Below are 24,902 nucleotides of genomic sequence, written 5' to 3' on the forward strand. Positions count from 1 at the left end.
CACGGCCGGGATTTTGTCACACACCCCTTCAGAGACGACACCTGGGGCAGAGCACCCCCACTGCCCCACCCTTACTACGCCCCTGTGTTGGATACACTGCACTGGGGGGGAAAGAGCAAATCCAAAACAGACTAAAGGCAGACTGATTTGCCTATCCCTAATTTAAAACTTCTGCCTAGATTTGGGTATTCCAGATTACTGGGCCTGTTTTCCAAAAGGAAATGAATGCATTAGGAACAGGGCTCAGCAAAACTTTTCAGGAGGGGACAGGTCCACTGTGTCTCAGACCTTGTGGGGGGCCAGACCAACCGCCTCCCGAAAGCACACCCCCCCTCCCAAAAGGCCTCCCCGACTATGCCACTCACGCCGCAGCTGCCCACGCTGCCTCGTCTTCAGCAGCGTCGGCAACTTCTGTCTCAGTGGGGCACAGAGCCCATGCCACTGGCCTGGGTGGCACAGCTGCCGCTTCCTTCAGCTTGGTGGGAAGGAAGAGGAAGCGCCCAAATGCGTCCGCGGCTTCTGATTGTCTGCAGGAGCTTCCTGCCAGTGTCATTGCCTGCCCAGAGGCATCCATGGCTTTTGATCAGAAGCTGTGCCACGTGCAGAAGTCAGTCACCATGTGGCGAGAGCTCTGTGCCGCGCCTGTTTAGCGCGGGGACTGACCGAGCGGGTGGCAGGGTCTGCAAGGTTTGCGGGCCGAATTAATGAGCCCGGTGGGCCGTATTCGGCCCACGGGCCTTAGTTTGACGACCTCTGCATTAGGAATCTTCCATCATTCCATATGGTATTGTTTGGAGTTACCGTATTTTTCCATGTATAAGACTAGGTTTTTTAAACAAAAAATTAGGTTTGAAATTGGGGCTTGTCTTCTACACGGGTAGTGCTGAGGGGGTGTTTTCTTAATTTGGAGTCCCTCAAAATAGGGGGCGTCTTATACATGAAGGAGTCTTATACACGGAAAAATATTGTATATACAGTGTGTTGTTTATCCGCAGGCACCTCCATCAATTGAAACAAACAGGCAACCTGGGAAGACCCGGGGGTGATTGCTCTGGAGCAACCAGAGAGGGTCACTAAATTGGGGAAAGAGATGCCTGAGAAATTGGGTGGCCGGGGAGGGGGACCCATATAAAATATTCATAGCCGCAAATCAATCAGTCAGTCAATTTCTACTCCACCCTTCCTCCACAGCAGCAAATGCATCAATAGTATAAATATATATATTTCAAAAATTAAATGTCATTCTAAAAGCAGTTAGAAACATTCCAAAAACACTTTAAAATATTCTCCCCACCAGTGATCTCAGAGTTGCCTGGAACAGTGTATTTGAGCCATCATATGCTTGGGTGAAACATATTTTCAAAAAAACAAAAGAAAGTCAATATTGAGGGAGACAGATACACATCTTGGGGCCTGGCATTCCAGAAATGGGGAACCACCACTGAAAATGCCCCATTGGGATGGTCCTACAGCAACTGGTCAGCCCCCAGTGGCGGCACCCCAAACAAGGTCAAGGTGACCGATAGCGGGGAAGGTGCTCTTGTAGGTCTATAGCAGGCTTCCTCGAACTTGGCCCCCCGATGTTTTGAGACTACAATTCCCATAATCCCTGACCACTGGTCCTGCTAGCTAGGGATCATGGGAGTTGTAGGCCAAAAACATCTGGAGGGCCGAGGTTGAGGAAGCCTGGTCTATAGACTAAGTAACTGACCACTTGCTGTCCCTTAATGGTAATTCAGACTCTGCCAGCCGGGCGGGTGAGAACCTTCGCTCTCACTAATGGTGGGGCAGGGGAATATTTTAAGGATTAGGTGAATCTTTTGAGGATCAGACTTTCTGAAAAGCTACAGCACAACACAGCACACAGGATTGTTCAAAATCAATGCAAGGAGCGCCAAGCCACATCAATCCCTGGTAATTGCTTCAGTGCATAAATTTGCAGAAAAAGTGATGTGTAGGGCGAGAAGAGAAAACATATTGATTTTATCATATCTTTCCTCAGCATGCAATATATAAAAAAAGTTCAATGCTTCCATGGATTCCCCCCTTCCCCCCCAAAAAAATGCACACCTTATGAACAATTTGGTACAGAAGTGAATGTTGCATTAACATTTATAATTGATGTTACACTAGCACTGTTAAGAGATTCACAAACCATGCATAGAATCTACTTTTCACAGGGATGCAGTCAAATATTACTGTGGGAGGACTCAATTCCAGAGTTTACTGACAGTGTTTTTCTTACATGTATAAATCCCCTAGCAACCCAGGCTCTAGCAGACAGTGGAAGCTGGGATTTTTTAAGGTTTCTAACAAGGTCAGATACTCTAATCCCATGGAAATAACACACGGAATGCAGTCTCAGTCAGGAGGACGAAAATCAGTCTGCAGCTTGCCCATTTATTCTTCTGCAAAGTACAAAGCACCGGAAGTGGTTAGATTGCTGGACTAGGACCTGAGACACCAAGGTTCAAATCTTCCACTTGGCCGTGAAGCTCCCTGGGTGGCCTTGCTCTCTCTCAGCCTAGCCCACCTTGCAAAATGATTGCAAGGATAAAATGGGAAGGGGGGGAGAACCATGAATGACACATTGAGGTGTTTGGAGGAAAGGTGAGATTTATTTCTTTTTATTTCTTTTTATTAAATTTTTCAAGAAATAGAAATTAAACAAAGAACAATACAGTGGTACCTCAGGTTAAGTACTTAATTCATTCCGGAGGTCCGTTCTTAACCTGAAACTGTTCTTAACCTGAAGCACCACTTTAGCTAATGGGGCCTCCTGCTGCCGCCGCGCCGCCGGAGCACGATTTCTGTTCTCATCCTGAAGCAAAGTTCTTAACCTGAAGCACTATTTCTGGGTTAGCAGAGTCTGTAACCTAAAGCGTATGTAACCTGAAGCATATGTAACCTGAGGTACCACTGTACATAACACTGTAAACACACTTATATACATATTTTCCAAAATGAAAACTAATTAAAAAAAGAAAAGGAAAAATAAAATATATTATCAAATCCTTGCTTCAAATACTGCAATATAAAAATCTTAGTTAAATTATAAAAGACTTCCATCGCATTCACCACGTCTCTTAGTTGTCTTGCTCGCATTTAAATCTGTTCTTCAATAATTTCCCTTAGATTCTTTCATAATCAATAAAATCTTTATGTCCTCTGTATTCTTCACAAGCTTAGTCTAGACACAACCAAACTTTCGTATCTGAGCCCTGCTTGCATAAATAATAATTTAAACATTTCCATTGTTTCTGAATTAAAAAATTTGACTTATGCCTTATTAAATCCGTCAGTTTTGCTAACTCCAGGTGAGTTTTAAATGTAACAATAAATACATAAAACTCTCACTATCTTCTTGTATCTGAGCAACTGAAATCAGGCATCCCAAGAGCACATCCTTTAAACCTACATCCACTATGTTCCACCTAAAATAAAATAAGCAGAATAAAACTACTACTTTCTATCCATATCCAGCATCCCAGTCTTTGGATCCCTCTTTTGATGTATGGGGTTGTATTTTCAGGGTCCTGGGGGCAACTGGAATCAGTGAAGATCACTCTGCTAAAGACCCCCAACAGGGGAGCCTCATGAGGCAGCGATACCTCCATTCCCTACTCCCAAGAAGTAGCTTTGCCACCATTTCCTGACTCCCAAAGTCTCCTAGCCCAGGGGCGTCCAACTCCCAAGAGACTGTGATCTACTCCCAGAATAAGAAACTGGTAATGATCTACTCTTTTGGGGGGGACACCCCGGTTGTTGAGCATTTTTTAGGGGGGAGGTCAAAGTTGTGGAGCTTTTTTTGGAGGGGGAGGCAAAGTCACTCACCAAACGATCACTCAGCAAACAAACAAACAAACAAACAAACAAATATATTTTTTATTTATACCCCGCCCTTCCCAGTTCAGAAAACCAGGCTCAGGGCGGCTAACAAATTTAAAACACTTAATTGATGCAACAAAAAACAGCATAAAATACAGTATAAAACATGAATAACAATAAACTCAGAATTCAAAAATCAATTTAGGGGGAAATCCATCCAATAAACATTAGATGATCACCAGGGCTAGCTGGCTAAATTAGTCCCACTTGGGCCAGCGAAGAAATCAGGGGAGAATTAGCTGTGGGATCCCAGAGTGGGTAATCTTCATAAAAAGGGGAAGGGGAGGGAAGGAAGGGGAATAAAAGATCAGGCTAAGTTCAAATTGAAAGCCAGGTAGAATCATAGCTGTCAACTTACAGATTTGAAAATAAGGGACCAGCAGCCAAAATAAGGGACCTGCAGCCTCACCTGTTCCGGGCACTCCAGTCTTCCTGTCCAACCACTGTCCAACCAACTTTGTAACCAGAGGTTCAACTGAATAGAATCTGAATCACATGCACCACAAGGCCTATGCAGCCTCAACTTAAGATGGCTCCCCGGCCTGGCTTTGCACTGCAAAGTTTGCAGCAGCACATGCAATAAAATGGCGTCCAGCATTCAAAAAACCCCTCAGCTTGCATTAACTAGCCACACACAAGGCATGCAAGCTCCACCCCCCAGTCATTCTTAGACTTCTTATTGGGTGAGCAACACAGCCAAGCAACACAGTTGGAGCCTCCCTCCTCCCTGGCCAGCAGGGAGGGAGGGAGAGGAGCTGCTTCCTTTGAAATTTAAGGGACATCATTTAAGGGACATCCATCAATAAGGGACAGCAGCGGGACATGGCGCCGAAATAAGGGACTGTCCCTTCAAATAAGGGACACTTGACAGCTATGGGTAGAATAGCTCTGTCTTACAGGCCCTGCAGAAGGAAGTTAAATCCTGCAAGGCCCTCCGTCTCCCATTTTTGCAATCGTGCACCAATGAAGGATGGAGCAAGGAGCCGGGGCCGGATGTTCTTTTTCCCCCATGGAGAAAAGAGAGACCACGATTGACCGCTAGCACCCGGGGATCGACCTGTCGATCGCGGTCAACTGGTTGGACATCCCTGTCCTAGCCAATTCCTCCCACAGGCTTCAGGGGGCATCTGGCTTTGCCAGAGTGCACACCTGCATAATGGGGTACGGCCCCTTCCAAGCAGGCCTCTCAAGGAAGGCAGGGTTTCGTACACAACTCTCACTCCACCATAGGTTCCATGATGAAAGGAAAGTGCTATATCAATGTAATAAAACATAGCTAAACAAATTAAAGTCTTGGTTACAGCTTGAGCAATATCATACAAGTCCCTGCTCCTCGTGGAGCCTAACATCTGGCCTAATTTTGCAGCCCCATTTGTCCTGGCTCTCACTCGCAGACTCAGCATTGAAACTTTCAGCTCAGTTGTTCTTGTGGGAAGATCTGCAGCCAAATCGCAAAAGCATGATTGCTATAGAGTCACAAACAGAACACTACGATGTCATATTCTTTAATTTTTTGTGGTGGGAGGAGGAATAATAGAAATTCACTCTTCTTCTTCCTGTCACAGCACACTCTTCTTCTGACCTACAATGGGGTAGGATGTCTGTAAGCTCTCCTCCAGAGAATACACTCCATTCTGGACTGTGGACTTTTTAACTTTTAAGAATTATTGCCTGACTGATTTTCATCACTGTATTTGTTGAATCCTGGCAAGATTTTGATGTGAGTAAACCTTATATTTTCTTGTTTACTTAAATAACCTGAGAGGGATTTGTTTGTTAAGAGTGAAACATTAAAAATGAGATGATACAAGTCGGACTAAGCAACCATGGATATCATAATTGTTCTAGAAGGTTATGCAACTTTGTCCTAAAAGCTTCTAAAGATAAGTTGTGCATGGAGGGTGATTTTTTTACCTCTACTGAAATAGTATTTGCATACTTACACAAGTGAGAAAAAGAGAAAGAATAATTAATAAATAAAACATCCTCTCCTACTCATCTCAATCTATCCAACAGTTGTGAAAGGCTTTGTTCCAGAATCCACCATAGGGCCCCATCACAGATCAGGTTACATAGTCTACAATTCATAGCACAGCTCTGGGATATGTGATTAATCATAAGCTAAGACGTGGTCCCAATGCTTGCTCCCCTGACCTCCCCTTTCAAAGAGTGGGGCAGGCACGATCATTTTCACTGCTGTCTTCCCAAGGCACAGAGCTGGACTTGCAAGTGGGCACTTCTGCAAATAAGTTGGGTCTGCTTGCACCCATCAGACTGTCACCAAGTCCTTGGTGTGGGAGATGGATTGAGGATTAAATCTGCAGATTTAGATCTAAACCTCCTTTCTGAAATGTGTGGGAGAAATATATAAGTATTCTGGCTGTGAAGCCTTTTTAGCAAAAATAAAACTTGGTAAGTTTTGCAGCTTAGGAATTAGGCAATTACATCTTTCTATCCCTTTCGTGGTCTGCTGACCTTCCCCTTCTTCATCTCCATTGCAGAGAATAAGCCACATGTTTTTAGTAAAACAAATGAAAAAAGGTTTTACTTACATTTCAATGCAGACAGCATATACAGCAAAAGTAATATGCAGAAAAATACTAAGCTACAGTAAAATAAAAGCTGGTAGACTTGGCTAACATGGTTGAAAGCAAGAGCTTTAGCCATGCACATCTGGTCAGCTTGGAGGCATGGTAGAAACAGAGTCTCCTCACAGAGTCTGTCTCCTCACAGACAGAAGGAAGTATAAAGTATTTTTCCCCTTTGTTACAGAGTTCTTGCCCAGAGGAGGAAAAAGAAGTGACAGTACACAGAAGGTCCTCTCTAGGAAGTTCAAGAACTCTCCGTGTGCTTGGCCTGTGCTTATCTAGCCAAATTGCAATTTGGCTGCAACCCCCACACTTGGTGATTGCGGCAGAGTCAACACAGTCAGTTCACTGTCCAGCCTAGCACTTAGGCACCTCCCTGGCAGTGAGAAGCACTTCAGTGACAGGGATTCAATGGATTTAAATGAGGCTCACTCTTTAGAAAGCACTCCAACAGGCATGAGGAGCCTTCTTCAGCCTGAGGGCCACATTCCATAATAATAATAATAATAATAATAATAATAATAATAATAATAATAATAATAATTTATTTATACCCCACCCTCCCCAGCCAAGGCCGGGCTCAGGGCGGCTAACAAGCAATAATAAAAACAAGTTGAATGATTAACAACTTAAAAACAAAATTAAAATACAACATTAAAATATTGAAACATTAAAATATTAAAATGTAGCCTCATCGCAGGAGGAGAAAGGAAAAGAAAAAAGAAAGAGGGGGAGGGAATCAAACTGGCTCCAAGCAAAAGGCCAGGCGGAACAACTCTGTCTTACAGGCCCTGTGGAAAGAAATCAGATCCTGCAGGGCCCTGGTCTCATGTGGCAGAGCGTTCCACCAGGCAATAATAAAAGTGTTGAAAAGGCCCTGGCTCTGGTTGAAGCTAATCTGACTTCTTTAGGGCCTGGGACCTCTAGGGTGTTGCTATTTATGGTCCTTAAGGTCCTCCGTGGGGCATACCGGGAAAGGTGGTAATAGGTAACTGCACAAGGGGTGCATGCCAGTGGTGGGCAGGGCCAGGGGCAAAAGTGGGTCCAAGTCACCTTTGTGCAGTCGGCAGTCGTCTGTAATCCACCCAAGCAAAATGTTTCTGACACCCACCCACATTTTTCCAACCAGGGAAACAAGCGACATCGTCACCGTTCCAAGGACACATTCCAGCCAGGCAAAGGCACTTGAAGACCGTAGGGAGCAAGTCTGGCAAGGGAGGCTATCACCCAGGGAGAGTCTCAAGGGCCATATACAGAGGACTGAGAGGCCACGCATGGTTTCTCCACCCTCAGGTGTGTGGGGCTGTAACTATGCGCAAGGGCCTGCCACGTTCCAACAGCTCGTGCTCCCTGCCAAGCTGATGCCCTCAGCCCACCCTTGGTTACAGAAAGCAGCTTCTTCTCTGTGGAGTACATGGCTGTCAGAATTTCTCTCTGACTGAGGTCAAAGCAGCCAAAGGTCTTCAAGCTTTTCACACCTCACTGCATCTGGACCACCCTTCTTCTGCCGCCATCTGTTCATTTTTAGATTTCTTTAAAAGAGTCCCCAACCCCCAACCCCTCTGGTTTGGCAAGAAGAAACCCTGTCTTGTTAGGGTCACTGAACAGAGAACAGCATATCTGAACTTGCAAGTCTCATACGCTTTTTTTTCCCCTTTGACACATGTTGCATTTCCCAAATGTAAGCTCCTTGGGGGAAAGGGCTGTCTTTTTCATGCATATATGATCTTTTCATGCATATATGATCTATGTATATATAATATATATATATACATAAACATATATACATATACATATACATATACATATACATATACATATGTGTAAACAAAATCTATAACTAAAAAACTAACTAAAACTAACTAACTAAGTCAGTTCTTGGTATGAGCTTTCGTGTGCATGCACACTTCTTCAGATACATGCATGTATGCACACGAAAGCTCATACCAAGAACTGACTTAGTTGGTCTTTAAGGTGCTACTGGAAGGAATTTTCTTTGTTTTGACTATGGCAGACCAACACGGCTACCTATCTGTAACTGATACATATGTGTGTGTGTGCATAAATCATGCATACATACACACAGAGGGAGGGAGAGAGTCAGGGATCGGAACTGGAGTCCAGAAACATCTGGGGAGTCACATATTCCACAGCCTGCTTTATGTAATTCTATGGTACAGCTGCATTTAGAAGACTGGGCACCGTTCTGGTCACGAAACAAGACATTTGCAGGGAAAGTATGAAAGGAGAAACCAAAAGGATCAAGGGATTGGGGGCACCTTCTTGCGAAAAGCAAAGCAAAAGGATGTGGGGATTTTTAGATGGGGGAGGAGATTACTTAAGTCAGGAGTGAGGAATCTTTGGCCTGCCAGGTGTTGCTGAACTACAACTCCCATCATCTCTGATCATTGGTCATACTTTTTGGGGCTCCGGGGAGTTGTAACTAAATGAGATATCCATGTGCAGCGGCAGTCTACCCCTGAGTACCAGAGGAATGGAAGTAGAGCATAGCCTTATACAGTGGTACCCCAGGTTAAGAACTTAATTCGTTCCAGAGGTTCATTCTTAACTGGAAAATGTTCTTAACCTGAAGTACTATTTTAGCTAATGGGGCCTCCTGCTGCTGCTGCTGTGCTGCTGCCACACAATTTCTGTCCTCATCCTGAGGTAAAGTTCTTAACCCAAAATACTACTTCCAGGTTAGCAGAGTCTGTAACTTGAAGCGTTTGTAACCCAAAGCGTTTGTAACTTAAGGTACCACTGTACTATATGAGCTTGTCTAATCCTCTTCTAAAGACAGCTAAGCTGGTGACTATGACTGCCTTTTATGCGAACAAGTTTAACGATACACTGCAAATAAGTAACTCTTTCATTTTTTTTCCTGCTTTAAATCATGATCTATGTATGATCCAAATCAGTTCAGTTCCCTTTCAATTCCCCGCACACACAATAAAGGTAAAGGTAAAGGGACCCCTGAGCATTGGATCCAGTCGTGGCCGACTCTGGGGTTGCGGCGCTCATCTCACTTTATTGGCCAAGAGAGTCCGCGTACAGCTTCCGGGTCATGTGGCCAGCATGACTAAGCTGCTTCTGGCGAACCAGAGCAGCGCACAGAAACACCGTTTACCTTCCCGCCGGAGTGGTACCTATTTATCTACTTGCACTTTGACGTGCTTTCGAACTGCTAGGTTGGCAGGAGCAGGGACCAAGCAACGGGAGCTCACCCCATCGTGGGGATTCAAACCACCGACCTTTTGATCAACAAAAGGCTCTGAGGTTTAACCCACAGCACCACCCGCATTCCCACACACACAATACCCCACTCCAAATCATCTCTAGATAGTCATTTTTAATTACCCCCAGGAAATTAGCCAAAATCTCATTTCCTTCCCCAATTCAGTTTCCCTCAAATTCACTGCCCAACAAGAAACATCACCATGCCTTAAATACCCAAGCGCATTGGCATTGGGAGCAAATGCCATAGTTTTACTATCTGCTGTGTGAAGGAGGAGGACCTTCTAGCTACCAGTTTGGAAATGTTCAGAGGCCTGTTCTCACTTCTAAAAGAATAAGAAGAAAGGCATGTGTGTCCATGCATGCGCAAACACATTGGTGGTGGTAGAAAAGAAGAAAGAGATGACTGCATCCATTGAAAATGCATTTTCCACACCATCTCCAGGGAATTTTAGACAAACATCCAGGAGCAAATATTTATCTGCACAAGTGTACAAATGAATCCTCTTTCTCTCTTCCAAAAAAGGAAGAAGAAAAAAAAAACCCTCTTTCTCCAAACCCAGCCTTCAGCGACAGATGTGCGAGACAGGGGCTCAAACACAGAAGGGCAAACGAAACAAAGGACTGGAAACCTGTCAATCAAAACTGCTAAAGCAAGACCACAGGTGTGCTGCTTTGACCTTGGCAGTGACCCCCAGTCATAACACGGGACTTGATTGGCTGTCATCAAGCTACTTTGAAGGACAAGGACATGGCCACCAATATCCTCGCAGCTCAGGCAGAAGAGACAGGCCTGTCGACTGAGGTCTGGCTATTCGCTCCCAAGTTCATGGAGAAAATCCAGACTAGGAACACCTGATGCAGAAGCTGAAGGCAAAGAAAAAAATGAATTCTCAAAGCCAAGTTGTAAGATCCATGTTTTTCTCCTTTGCTGAAAATGCCTCCTTAGGACAATGTAAAAGCAGCTCTCCAATTTATTAAATCTAATACATCCCTACATCCCATCAGACAACATTTTTTTTTTTTTTAGTGGTTTCTAATGTTCGCAATACAGGACGCTGGTGGTGCTGTGGGTTAAACCACAGAGCAGTGGTTCTCAGTTTCTTCCCTCTGGAACACACTTTCAGAATAAAGTTTGCTTGAGCCACATCAAGTTTTTTATTGATAAGAAAAACACCAAAACACGAAATGAAACAATTCCTAGCAGCGCTTGATTTATAACATAGAACAAAACTACAGGCAACTGATTTTGGTGCATCGGAATGACATGCGATCACACACGCATGGCACCAAACCCGAATGTAGCCCCATATTGTCGTGAAGACATCATGAGAAGGGGTGGAACGGGGGTCAGAATGGGCCAGAGTGGGCTTATGCCCACTCCAGCGATGCCCACAGGGGTCTGGAACATAACCCATGCACAAAACAAGGATTGCCTGCACTTTATAATATGATTGTGGGGAATCCAAAAAAAAGCATAAAACATTGCAGCTACACAAGAACATGAATCATTCCCAAAATATTATTATAAAAAAGCCTCTTACATATGTACTTTAAGTCTATATACAAACTCAATGAGAGGTGCCTTTGCTGAGTAATCTCATTTATATTAGGTCTAATCTGACACAAGTGGGACACGGGTGGCACTGTGGGTTAAACCACAGAGCCTAGGACTTGCCGAACAGAAGGTCGGCGGTTTGAATCCCCGCGACAGGGTGAGCTCCCTTTGCTCGGTCCCTGCTCCTGCCAACCTAGCAGTTCAAAAGCATGTCAAAGTGCAAGTAGATAAATAGGTGCCACTCTGGCGGGAAGGTAAACGGCATTTCCGTGCGCTGCTCTGGTTCGCCAGAAGCGGCTTCGTCATGCTGGCCACATGACCCGGAAGCTGTACGCCGGCTCCCTCGGCCAATAAAGCGAGATGAGTGCCGCAACCCCAGATTCGGTCACGACTGGACCTAATGGTCAGGGGTCCCTTTGCCTTTTTAATCTGACACAAACAAAAGCCTTTTTCTTTTCTGATCTTTCATACTTGCCATCCATTCCTGCCACACCCTTTCAGAACTACTGCTTTAGAGTAAGGAGGACATCTTCACTGAGGCAGAAAAGAGATACGGGACTCAGCAACAGGTGATGGGTCCCCAGCAGCTGCTACGCTCAGACTAGATGACGGGAAAAGCGAGGGCAGCCAGGCGAGAAGCAGGGCAATATGTTCAGCAAAGCATGGAATCAACGGAGTTGCCCCCAACAGATTGGCAGGCCCACCCTCCAAACATTTAAAGATGGACAAGGTATGCTTGCTCATGAGACTCCCGTGCCTCGTGACACTGCTGAGCGCACAGGAGTTTACTGAGTCAGGGCTGATGGGTGTATTCCCAGTGATGGAAGCACCACTGGGTCCTGGACAACCAGGCTATGCATTCCCCTTCCATAGCTAGTTCTCCTCAGAAGTTGGTTGATGTCCTCCCCAGATTCCTTTGCTGTACTCTTCTCCCTGGGAGAATAAAGGGGAGCTGGAAGTTCGGCTTCTCCAGCTGGAGCAAGGGAATCCTGAGAGGAGAAGCAGAAGTACCCACCCCTCCAGCCTCTGTTTCCCCCATGCCATCATCCTCTTCCCCCTTCTCATTCATCTCAGCCTCCCATGGAATGCCTTGGGTCTCAAAGGAGTCCCTGTATAGTCTTGCAAAAATCACTTAGCTCATCTGGGGGAACTTTACTCAAGGTACCACACCATACAAAATACCACAGGGCATTACAGAGTTGTGTGTGTGTGTGTTTTCATTTGCATTTGCACTGTAATACAAATAGCACCTAAAAAAAGAAGGAAGATCCCTGTCTCAAGGAGCTTGCAATCTACATTTTGGTGATATGTGAAAACAAGAGAGTAGGGATAACATTCAATAAAGGTAAAGGTAAAGGGACCCCTGACCATTAGGTCCAGTCATGACTGACTCTGGGGTCGCGCTGCTCATCTCTTTACTGGCCGAGGGATCCGGCGTTTGTCCGTAGACAGTTTTTCCGGGACATGTGACCAGCATGACTAAGCCGCTTCTGGAGAAACCAGAGCGGTACCAATTTATCTACTTGCACTTTGACGTGCTTTCGAACTGCTAGGTTGACAGGAGCAGGGACCAAGCAACGCGAGCTCACCCCATCGCGGGGATTTGAACCGCTGACCTTCTGATCAGCAAGCCCTAGGCTCAGTGGTTTAACCCACAGCGCCACCCACAAATGATAACCAGCCTTTCCCCCCTTTTTTTGTTGTTCTTTAGTCATTTAGTCATGTCCAACACTTTGTGACCCCATGGACCAGAGCACGCTAGGCACTCCTCCTCTTTTACCATCAGATTATTCCAGCTTTCCTCAAGTTGGTCTGAAAGGAGGTGAATTGTAATCAGTTACATTTAAAGCTCTCTGGAGCATGGCCCCAAGCTATTCTGCAGCAGCTGCCAACATCCCAAGTGCTTTTAGTTACCCTCAGGGAAACTTCTCTGAGACTTTCTGATGCGTTACCAACACAAGAATTTTTTTGCCATTTCTCTGCGCGAGAGCAAGGATGTGCCCTGTGGCACTTAGACTGCATGCAAATAGGCTCCTTTGCAGGTTTAATTGAAGGGATTGTCAATGCGAAGAGGACATGATTACGGGCCAGTTAGGATCCATTTCGAGCACACCTGCCAGCCGATCAAAGCAGTTGCAATCAACTGACAAGCCTGATCCTTAATCAGTTACCTAGTGCAACATCTCACCTCACCCTATACTCTAGGTGTATTGAAAGGAGGGAAGTCTCAACTAGCAGGAAAAGAGAGAGAGATTTAAAGGTGCCTTCAACTTTTGTTGGAAACTATTTTTGTTGGAACTTTTGTTGGAAACTATTTCCAACTATTTTCACACACAAAAGGGGGCTCTCAATATCTTTCAAGATCCTCAATATCTTAGGCTGGTCATACCACTTCACTTCTGTTTGGCACCCATTTTTCTTTTTCTTGTGTAACCCATCTTGGTTACACAATGGCATCATGATGCCAACCCCAAGTGAGGGCAAGAAGCGCTGCCTGCCCTCACTCCAAACTGACTTCCTGGTGCCACACCTCCACACAAGCATATGGCTTTTAATGTACCCCATTGCATTTGTCAGTCCATTCAATGATTCCAGTCAAAGGGCAGGATACATGATGTGCAATTTCACATCCATTAAATTGGCCAATGTGCATTGCAAATCGGTTGTGCTCTTCCTAACCTTAAGAATTAAACCTGTATCACCCTACAACACTCACAGGCACTTTACACAATTTTGGTCTTATCAAACTTGCTACTTTGTATTTACATAAACCTTGCTTTACATTTTAAGCCAAAGGATGTCTTTAATAATACAGTACGATTCAGGGGTGCATGCTGGATGATCGTATAGCCCATCTCTGAATTCATTTTTCTAACTCCACTGTCAGAGGAGTTGGATGGTTTTAAGATGAGTAAAGGATATTTTATTTATCAATTAGCCGTCCTCGTCTTACATTTGTAAGAATGCAAATACCTATTCCAGCAGAGTTAAAAAATCACTATCCATGCGCAGCTTATCTTTAGAATCTTTTAGAGACAATGTTTTATAACGATTATGATATCCAAGGATGCATAGATAGATTTGGATCACTTTTCACCCTTCTATGATTCCCTCTTAGCAAAGAAATCACTCTTAGACTGTTTAACAAGAAAAATATAAGGTTTACTCACATCAAAAGACATGTCAGGATTCAACAGTGGCAGCGATGCAAATCAGGCAGGCAATAATCCTTAAAAGTTACAAAGGTCCATAGTCCAATTCAAAATGGAGTGCGCTCTCTGAAAGAGCGCTTACAAACAACCTACTCCATTGCGTGTAAGAAGCAGAGTGTGCTGTGACAGGAAGAAGATTAAGTTTCCTATTGTTCCCCCTCCTACCTCAAAAGTTTAGAGGATATGACATCATACAGTCCCCGGGTTGTGATTTTGGCAATCATACATTTGTGATTCGGCTGCAGGTTTTCGCACAAGAGGCATTATGCTTCTGAAGAACAGCTGTTGGAAATGGCAGGAAGGAAGGCTGCTGTGGCGCTCAAGTCCTGATTGGGGGAGTCTAGTGGGCATCTACTTGGCCACTGTGTGAACGAGATGCTGGCCTGATCCATCAGGGCTCTTCTTATGCAAACTGAAACTGACAAATTCACCCATCCCTAGAGGAGAGGGTAAGGAAGGGGAGGAGAGGATGCATGTTGTCCCCATCCCTAATGTTGCATCTCTTCCCACCTGGGGAACAGGGCACTTTCTCAAAATCTCAAATGTGCCCACTGCTCCCCAAAGACTGGCGACCCCCTACTCCGCACACTGTTAGCCTTACATATCGGGGCTCAGCACCGTACGAGGACTTGGGTGATGTAATAATAAAATTTAAGGTCATATATATATATATATATATAGTAAATGTACCAACCAAGCACGTACATAGATCAGCACAGGAAGACCGACCTGAAACCATTTTGACTCCCAAACTGACCAAATGTTTTCTCTGCAAGGAGGGAGGGAGTGAGGTAACCGTCCCATTGTCTCAGGAATTGGGTAATCACCATCTCAAAGGAATGGGCAGACTGCCAGGAAAGGGAATCAGATAAGGCATTATCAGATAACCTGGCAGACAGGAAAAAGAACAACATTCAAATTTCTGTTGTAGACCGCCTTTTCTGTGATGTAGGTATGATGTTTGTGTAGGGATACTGCCAGGGAGACATCAGCCAACAAGGCCCCCACCCTGTCTCCGGACGTCCATCGACCTCCCGTAGAAACGCAGTATCAATCAATTAGCGACATGAGCTCCAGAAATAGCTTGCCACATTCCAGAGCTGTTGTACGCTCCATCAGCAGAATTCGCACAGCGAAAGATGCACGCAGGAGAGCATTATTTACAATTTTATTCAGCGTTGGTCAGAACAAAGAAAACATGACTGCCTGCATTGATGTCTCAGGCATAGAGAGAGAAACGAAAGCATAGACACAACATAAACTTCCTGTGAACAGGAAATACGCAGACTCTGTGACTCACAAAGCCTGCTCCCTTTTAAGGTGGAACGGAAATATCCTAACAGTTTGTGGGGGGTGGTCTTGAGCTCCAGGGCAGGGAATTTAAAATGTCTATATAAGGGCAGGCACATCTTTGTTCTGGGTCCTCTTCCGTCCTCCTATGCGTGAGGGGAGCACCCAGTTACAACAGCTTTAATAAAGATCAGGCTTACTAGCTGCTTTGCTTCTCGATATTCTCTGGCTGTCCTCTGTTATTTTCTCCTACCAATAGGGAACCTATGTAAGGACTCTATACGGGCTCTTGGATACCCCATAAGGGAAAAGGGGCAGGTTTTGTTTACAACAGTGGCAGAAGAAAGAGTTATACAGCCTCTAAACATCACCATCCTCGTTCCTCTACACAAACTGGCAGCCTTTCCCAGCTGCCTTTCTTTCTTCTCTTAACGCCCATGTAACAACTTATTTGGCCTTAAATCTGTGGATGTGGGTTTGAAAAAGCTGGCAGGTACAGGGAGGGGAGGCAGAAACAATGCTAGGTTCCCATTATCTCCATAGCAACAACACAACAACAACAAGAGCTAACCTTCTCCAAACAAAGCTGAAGTGAACCTCTTCAGATCAAATCCTGATTTGACTCTGTGTCCTGCCAAGAGGATTTGAAATCTATCTCCTTCACTAGGTTGATTATTGCCAGTTTCTGCTCTGCAGCTGTCTCCATGCTTTACGGGCAGCATTAAATCGGACTCATTACCTGAATGCTGTGAGACGCACCAGCAGCACTTTACCTGCGTGAGAGAGAGCAGGCCTGGCAGGATTAGCCCTCCATGGGCTTTCTGTGGAGCCCCATTATTACCTTCGAAATGGTTCTTGGGTAATTTGAGGCTTTTAACAATAGCAAAAGAAAAGCAAACAACTGGAAGCAAACTGCTGGAATCCAACTGCAGCACTTAGCAAAAGTTCCTATTTTAAAAAGAAGTGGCTGCTTCTCTGACTATTACCCCCAACACCTTCCTTACGCTCCCTTAGAAACATTACACTTAACTGGGCCATGAAGTCATCTCCTCTATGGTTTCTTCCGCATTATACATTTAAAGCACTGTTATACCACTTTAAAGAGTCCTGGCTTTCGTAAAAAAAAAAATCCTGGGTAGTTTAGTTTGTGATGCGTGCCAAGCTTTGTTAGGAGATCCCCTGTTCCTCTCACAGAACTACAATTCTCAGAGTAGCTTAACAGTCAATCCATAGCTGTCAACTTACAGATTTGAAAATAAGGGACCAGCAGCCTCGAAAATAAGGGATCAGCAGCCAAAATAAGGGATCAGCAGCCAAAATAAGGGATTTCACTTAGCTTATACATAAATCCGCCCCTGATGGAGCCATGCTGCTTTTGCTGCCACTGACTGTGTTTTGCAGGGGGTTGGACTACATGATCCTAAGGGTCTACAACTCCCACCAAAGAAGAGTGGCAGACCAAACTGATGAACCACGTTGAGGTGGCAAAGCTTACAGGCAGAATTAGAAGCCAGGAAGAGGACCTCTTTAATAAAGAATGGGGAAAGTTTATAATTTAGTTGAAAAGCTATTGTAAAGAGTTACATACATTGGTAGGATTGACAGAAAACTTGTAGTAAAAATTTGAACTATGGATGGACAAATGATTTATTAAAATAGAGTTATGAAAGGGATGCAGAGGGGGAAATCACTACATTAAGATGCTGCATTGGTTGGAGTGTATGCTAAGCAGCACATCGGAGCTGCCGTCGTCCTGGCGCAGAGTTCCATCGGCCCTTCCCCGCCCGAGAGAAAGGGAGGGAAGGAGAGAGACTCTCGCCCACGCCGCCAGCAAGCCCGGCATGAGGCGGTTGCGGCGCCACGGCAGCCGCTGAAGCACCGCCCTTCTTCGTCCTTCCCCATCCTCCCCTCTTCGTCCTCCCTCAGGCCCACCTCCTCAGCTGCTGCTGCCGCTTCCGGCTTCCCCTGGCAGTGCGGCGGAAGCCTCGCAAGAGAGGTGCTGCCTGCCCGCCTGCCGCCACCCATCTCCTCATGACGCGCCCCTGAGGGGGAAAAGGGAGAGACGGAGACGCGGCAGCTCGTGCGCACGCTCTCTCTCGCTCTCTTGAGGTGGAGGACCCCGAGCCACTGCTTCCCTCCCAAGCCGGGCGAGCATGAAACCCGGGAAATTTAAGGGACATCATCAATCCGGGACAGCTGCGGGAAACGGCACTGGGATATGGGAGTTTCCCGCCAAACAAGGGACAGTTGACAGCTATGAGTCAATCCCTCTTCCCAGGGAACTCTGGGAACTGTAGCTCAATGGGCAGACTAGCAGCCACCCAACAACTCTCAGCACCCTTAGCAAACTACGTTTCCCATACAGTGGTACCTCAGGTTACAGACACTTCAGGTTACAGGCTCCGCTAACCCAGAAATAGTACCTCGGGTTAAGAACATTGCTTCAGGATGAGAAGAGAAATTGTGCTGTGGCAGCGGGAGGCCCCATTAGCTAAAGTGGTACCTCAGGTTAAGAACAGTTTCGTGTTAAGAACAGAACTCCAGAACGAATTAAGTTCTTAACCAGAGGTACCACTGTAATTCTTTAGAAGTCATGACTCTTTGAAGTGGTATGATAATGCAGAAAAGGCCTGATAAGAGATCACCACATCTATTGGAACACAGAAGTGTCAAGCCAGATAAAAAGATAATACAAAACTTCATAAAACCATTGCTCTATGGATCTCCATTCTTTGTACTGGAAATCTGCATAGCTGATCTATCCTTTCTGCAATAGTGCCAACAGATACAGTATAAATATAGAAGCATAAAGTTGGAAGGTACCCCAAAGGTCATCTGGTCCAAGCCCCTGCAATGCAGGAATCTCAACTAAAGCAGCCATGACAGATGGCCACCCAACCTCTGCTTAAAAATCTCCAAGGAAGGAGAGTCCACCACCTCCCAAAGGAGACTGTTCCACTGTCAAACAGCACTTACTGTTAGAAAGTTCTTCCTGATGTTTAGGTGGGATCTCCTTTCTTGTAACTTGAATCCATTGGTTTTTCCCTGATATTACCTTGGTTGTTCTAATAATTATGTCACTTTCCTCCAACTGATTGCAGCTATGCGGCCTAGGACCCATGTACCTACAGGACTGCCTCTCCTGATATGCCCCGCGGGGGACCTTAAGGTCCACAAATGACAACACCTTGGAGGTCCCAAGTCGCAAGGTGGTTAGATTGGTCTCAACTAGGGCCAAGGCCTTTTCAGTACTGGCCCCGACTTGGTGGAACGCTCTGTCACAAGAGACCAGGGCCCTGCAGGACCTGACATCTTTCCACCGGGCCTGCAAGGCAGAGCTGTTCCGCCTGGCCTTTGGTTTGGACTCAGTCTGACCCTTATGTTTCCCTCGCCTTATGTTCTTGATTTATCAGCTACTTTTAAAATGAGGCTGCATTTTAAATTCCATTTTAACCTGTATTTTAAATTGGGGTTTTTTCACCTTATCGTGTGTGTTTTTTTACTGTGATTTTATTGGTGTTAGCCGCCCTGAACCCGGCTCTGGCCGGGGAGGGTGGGGTATAAATTATTATTGTTATTGTTATTGTTATTGTTATTGTTATTGTTATTGTTATTGTTATTGTTATTGTTATTGTTATTGTTATTGTTATTTAAATGATTCATTGTCATTGGTGCAGGCAACTTTGCTTTATTGTCCTGTTCTGAGCTGGTATTTTATCAACTGGTACCACTATACAGTGGTACTTCAGGTTACAGATGCTTCAGGTTACAGACTCCGCTAACCCAGAAATAGTACCTCGGTTTAAGAACTTTGCTTCAGGATGAGAACAGAAATCGTGCTCTGGCGGCAGCGGGGCCCCCCATTAGCTAAAGTGGTGCTTCAGGTTAAGAACAGTTTCGGGTTAAGAACAGACCTCCGGAACGAATTAAGTACTTAACCCGAGGTGCCACTGTATACAAAAGGGGTTCTTCAATTTTGTTAATTGTTCATTTTTAAGTTTTTAACTTTCAGTTGTCATAGGGAAGAGGGATTTATCATTAAGCCAATCTGGGAACTCCTAGGGGAGTTTGGGTATTCTAAATCTCAGTGCCCTTAGCAAACTACAGTTCCCGGGGTTCTTGCAGGGGGAGCCATGGCTGTTTAAAGAAGTATGATATTGCTTTAAACGTATGGTACAGATGGAGCCAAAGGAAGCATAAATCTGACTGTTGTTATCAAGAAGCGGCAGAGCTCACGACTGGCGTTTCTTCTTAAGTGTCTTTTTTCCTGCAGAAAGGTGAGGGGATTTCCATGACAACTATTCAATTAAATGTGGAAAATGAAGGTTATTCACACAGCCTACCCAAAGAGAAGGCGTCACACACGGAGATATGAACCGAAAAGGGGAGGAGTGAGAGGCTAAACGGAGCCAGTTAATAATAAATGTAAAAGCTAAATTATTACACATGAACTGTCCACTTTGGAGGCAAGTTTCAAACAGCGGGAAAAGCAGTCTGAAGCAAGACAAAGCGTACACAGCAAAGAGTGAGAAATTAATAAAAATGTTGCATTCTTTGGGCTTCTGAGCTTTTCAAATGTAGGGCCCACTGCTGGTCTAAACGTGCATTTGGGAAGACTCCACCAATGCTACCTTTTTACCAGGGTGATAAAGCTGCAGGGGCTGTTTTATTGTGTGCTTCCTCCATGAGAGGTCCAGAGGGTGGCAGCTCAAGAGCAGGGCCTCTTCTACAGTGGCTCCCTGTTTGTGGAATACTTTCCCCAGGTAGGCTTACCTGGCGCCTTCATTACATATCTTCAGGCACCCGGTGAAAACTTTCCTCTTTTAGAAGGGGTGAGGGGCTACGTGGTGGCATGATGGTGACTATCATGAAGGGACCCTGCACTTCTGAATTTGCCACCATGCTACTGGATATTGAGACATTTTATTGATTTTATTTATTTGAAGATTTCTATACCTCTTTTCACAATTTGTGTCAAAGCAGTATACAGATATAGGACCCCCATCCTATGCTCTTAACTGATTTTAATACAGTGGTACCTTGGGTTGTACCTCGGGGACGCGGGTGGCGCTGTGGGTAAAACCTCAGCGCCTAGGACTTGCTGATCGTATGGTCAGCGGTTCGAATCCCCACAGCGGGGTGAGGTCCCGTCGTTCGGTCCCAGCTCCTGCCCACCTAGAAGTTCGAAAGCACCCCTAAGTGCAAGTAGATAAATAGGTACCGCTTTATAGCGGGAAGGTAAACAGCGTTTCCGTTTGTGGCACTGTTTGTCTTGCGGGGCACCACTGTATATAAATGTTAAAATGATTTTTTAAAAAAAGGTTATTCATGAGCATTTGTCTTCTCCACTCCATCCACAGTGTTATAAAATTGTGTCATGCCATCGCACCCCCCTCCTCTAGTTTTTTCTCTCAAAACGAAGCAAAAAGTTTGGACTCCAACTCCCATGAGCCCCAGCTAGCATGGCCAATGGTCAGGGATCATGGAAGTTGTAGTCCAGCTGTATCATGCTCTGAACCCACTCCACTCACCCCAGTCATTCTTGTTGCCCCCTTCTACACCTTTTCCAGCTCTGCCATAAGCACTCCAGATTTAAATGCTTTCATTAATTTTTTTAATATGAAGTGCCTTTGCCAACAAAAGCAAAACAAAACCTGCCTGCAAAGTTCTGGCCTGCCTCACATCAACGAGATAAAGATATTAGCAAATGTGCATTTGAAGTAAGGGAAAATAACTAACGAATCCTTAACAATATTGAAAATAGCTTGGCGGGCAGCTCTTGCGCTGTTAAATTAATCCTTTGTGTCCTTGTTCTCTTTCTTTCTCTCTTTTCTCCTTACTGAAGTCATTTAATAAGGCAAGAACTCATTTCTTTCCTCCGCCTTCGTGTGCCCCATTGCCATGGCGACATTTGTGAATCCGATATCAATAAAAATACCCTTCCAGTGTGGCACCACATGCCTCACTGTTCCGTCGCCAACACAGCTTTAAAAAAATTACAGGAATCCACAAGAGCTCAGCAATTAGCAATTCCTTTGCTATAAAAGTTTCTTCTCCTTTATCTGATAAAAAGGTGATGGATCTCAGGAAGTTTCCACCATGCCGTCCCAAACTCTAACACAATAATGGCACCACTATTCCCCTGCCCCCTTCCTGCATATCTGGCTTAGAGGAGACAACTGACAAGAGAATCAAGACCTGGGAGACCTCAGCCTTCCTCTCCCCTGGCATCCATAATGTTAGTGTCACAGGCAGGGACCCTGGGAAATACCATTCCTCCCATGGCACCGAAGTAGGATTCCAACATCTCCAGGGAGCAGTGGCCAAACTGCTAGGGAAAGGTTCTTCTCCAGCTCAGATGATAATCTGAGCCATCCAAAGAAAAGCTTCATTGCCAGCTATTGAATGCCTCCAAAACGCCTGTAATTCTTTGTTTTCACTCTTCATCCTCCTCCAAAACATGCAATGCAAGATGGGCTGATGAGTCTTCTTCAGCAAATAACTCCATGCAGAAGGTTCCACAGTGGATGAGACCTTGCACCACCTAGACATCCATCTAACCACAGATGGAATTAGTCAGGATGATGTAGTGGCCAAAGGGTCAATCTACCATTACGGATACCACCCCCTGGTTAAAATCCCCCACTGAGCCTTAAAGCGCAATGAGTGACCTTGCACCAGTCACTTTATCTCACACTGGCCTACCCTACAGGATTGCTGTTTCTGTGAGGACAACAGGTAGTAGGGTGGTTGGAGAACTATGAACATCGCTCTGACCTCCTTGGAAGAACGGTGGGATGCAAAATGCAATTTAAAACAAAGGTTTGCACATAGTTCATTGCATGCCTTAGCTTCTCTTGGTGTCAGTTGTCCAGCAGCCCTGAATCAAAGAACTGAAGAGTTGGCAGGGATCCAAAGGGTCATCTAGCCCAAACCCCCTGCAATACAGGAATCACAGCTAAATAATCTCTGGAAAAGGAAGCAAGAAGAGACTGCTGGCGGCTAATTAAGAGCTCCTGCTTGGGTCTCTCTGCCTAGGCCTCACACTTACCCGCTGATGCTTTTAATTCTTGGAGGGGTGGGAAACCTTTTGGGCCCTGCAAGCCAGATCTTTCTCAGACATAGTTTGGCAGGTGTGCAAGGCCACCCAGCTATCCATTCTGTCAGATGACTGGGTACTGAAGTCCCAAAGTCAGGACTTCAAAGCATCGCACAGGTTTCGTGAAGAGCCCAGCACAATGCTTTAAAGTGCCAGAGGCTCTGATAGACTATATGGAACTGGCGGAAATGACTGGCAGAATCTGAGACCAGGGAGAAGAGTTGGTGGAAGAAGACTGAAAGAAATTTAAAGACTATTTGCAGAAATATTGTAAAATTAATGAATGTTAAAATGATGTTGGATTGAAATGAAACGGCTTTAGCAATAAGGTTAAAAAGAGTATGTAAAAATGGATTGATAATCAAATGAAAATATGAAGTTACAATATGTTAAGATATAGAATTAAGATAAAAACAAAGAGGGAAAAGATTTGCTGAATCAGCCATGTGAACTGGAATACAAAAAAGGGAGGTGTGAGGAGGTCAGGAAACAAGTAAACAAAATATAAGATATGAAAAGATTGATTTGTTTTTTTAAAATCAAATCAAATTTTATTAAACGGTCACAGACCAGATTAACTCGTACAGCTAGTCAGCGGAGCATAACACCGGAAAAAACAAAGGACAATTTCAATACAGATTAGGCCAAAACAGCAATTTAAAATTAGACAGTATATATAAAATTAAGTATTTGCCTTCGCCTGCATATTGACATTGGAAAGCTCTTGTTTCCTATGCCTAATAGCGGCTACACAGAATTTGGCAACATTGATCGTAATTTCAGGAACCTTATCTTCTACCAGGGCTCTCATACGTTGGAGTTCTGGTTCATTTTTAAGCTTTTGTAGAACTGGGGCAATAAAGGTCAGGCGTAGATCCTCGTAGTAACTACAGTGCAGCAATACATGCAGACTTGTTTCCACTTCCGATGAGCCACATGGGCAAACATGTGACTCATATGGTTTGCCCTCATATCTGCCTAGCAGCAGGGCAGAGGGCAGAACGTTGAATCTGGCCAGGGTAAAGGAGTGTCTGTACTTAGGTATTTGTAAATCAGCCAGATAATTTGCGGGTGAAAACCCTCTCCCAAAGTCTCTAATTGTGGCATGTTTATCCATTTTGCCCATATGACATTGCAACTCTATGTCCCTAATGCGTCGAAGCACTTGACTTTTGGCTCTCTCATATCCTGCCGCTATCAAGATCTGCGGGGAAAATCCCAAGCTTCTTATCTTTTCAAACAGGGAAGCTTTCCAGGTAGAATGAAAGGTGTCTAAGAGTGTTAAAGGAGCCAAACCGGCTGGGGAAAAAATTAGTTTTAACCAATAGTGTATCTTTAGAATCCACAACCGCGCGTTAACGGGTGGTTGTCCAACTTCTAAGCGGACAGCTATATTAGATACACAGGGGGGGATCCCCAATAGACACCGAAAGAATTTTGTTTGAAATGCCTCCATAGGCGCAAAATTTTTAACACTGCAAACCTGGGATCCATAAGTGAGTTGTGGGAGTATTTTTGCAGCAAAAACCTGGGAGGCTGCCGGAACGTATTTACCCCCTTTCCCGTGAAAAAATCTTGTAAGGGCTTTATTGGCCCTTCCTGCGTTGGCAATGGCGTTTTTCATCTGTTGGTGCCACGAGACCCTTTCCTGAAAAGTTATTCCCAGGTATTTGAAAGTTGCTACCTGGTCAATAGGTTGACCATTTATTCTCCATTTGTGTTTCCTTCTTTTTTTTGAAAACACCATAATTTTAGATTTGCTGTAATTTATTGATAGTTGTTCCGCTTGACAATAGTCAGCAAGTGATCTCAAAAGCTTCCTCAAGCCAACGCAGGAAAAGGAGAGTAGGACTGCGTCGTCCGCATACAGAAGCACCGGGAGGGGCAAACCTGCCAGTTTGGGAGGGTGGGCATTTTCTTTCACCATATTGATTTGGTTTTTTTTAATGTTTTTATTTTTCATGTATTTTGTATTTTTCCTTTGTATTTTTGTACCTTTTTTATTTTTACCTGTTCTTTTTTATTCTGTAATT

At 44.8% G+C, this 24,902-nt stretch overlaps 1 protein-coding gene and 2 long non-coding RNA genes across 4 annotated transcripts in view; 2 read left to right on the forward strand and 1 right to left on the reverse strand.

The window, feature by feature from the left end:
- The window catches only part of TMEM132B (transmembrane protein 132B), a 374,994-nt gene that overhangs the window by 289,271 nt on the left and 60,821 nt on the right, over positions 1–24,902 (reverse strand). The gene's annotated exons all lie outside the window — the stretch shown is intronic.
- On the forward strand, positions 5,334–10,704 carry LOC310834326. The gene is made up of 3 exons (XR_014559190.1): positions 5,334–5,608; positions 7,606–7,771; positions 10,241–10,704. It is a non-coding gene; the product is annotated as an uncharacterized lncRNA (long non-coding RNA).
- On the forward strand, positions 16,348–17,403 carry LOC310834358. Its single transcript, XR_014559222.1, has 2 exons — positions 16,348–16,714; positions 17,172–17,403. It is a non-coding gene; the product is annotated as an uncharacterized lncRNA (long non-coding RNA).

This window comes from Podarcis gaigeae (assembly GCF_964106915.1).
Source record: "Podarcis gaigeae genome assembly, chromosome: 16".
In the NCBI taxonomy this organism is placed as follows: Eukaryota; Metazoa; Chordata; class Lepidosauria; order Squamata; family Lacertidae; genus Podarcis; species Podarcis gaigeae.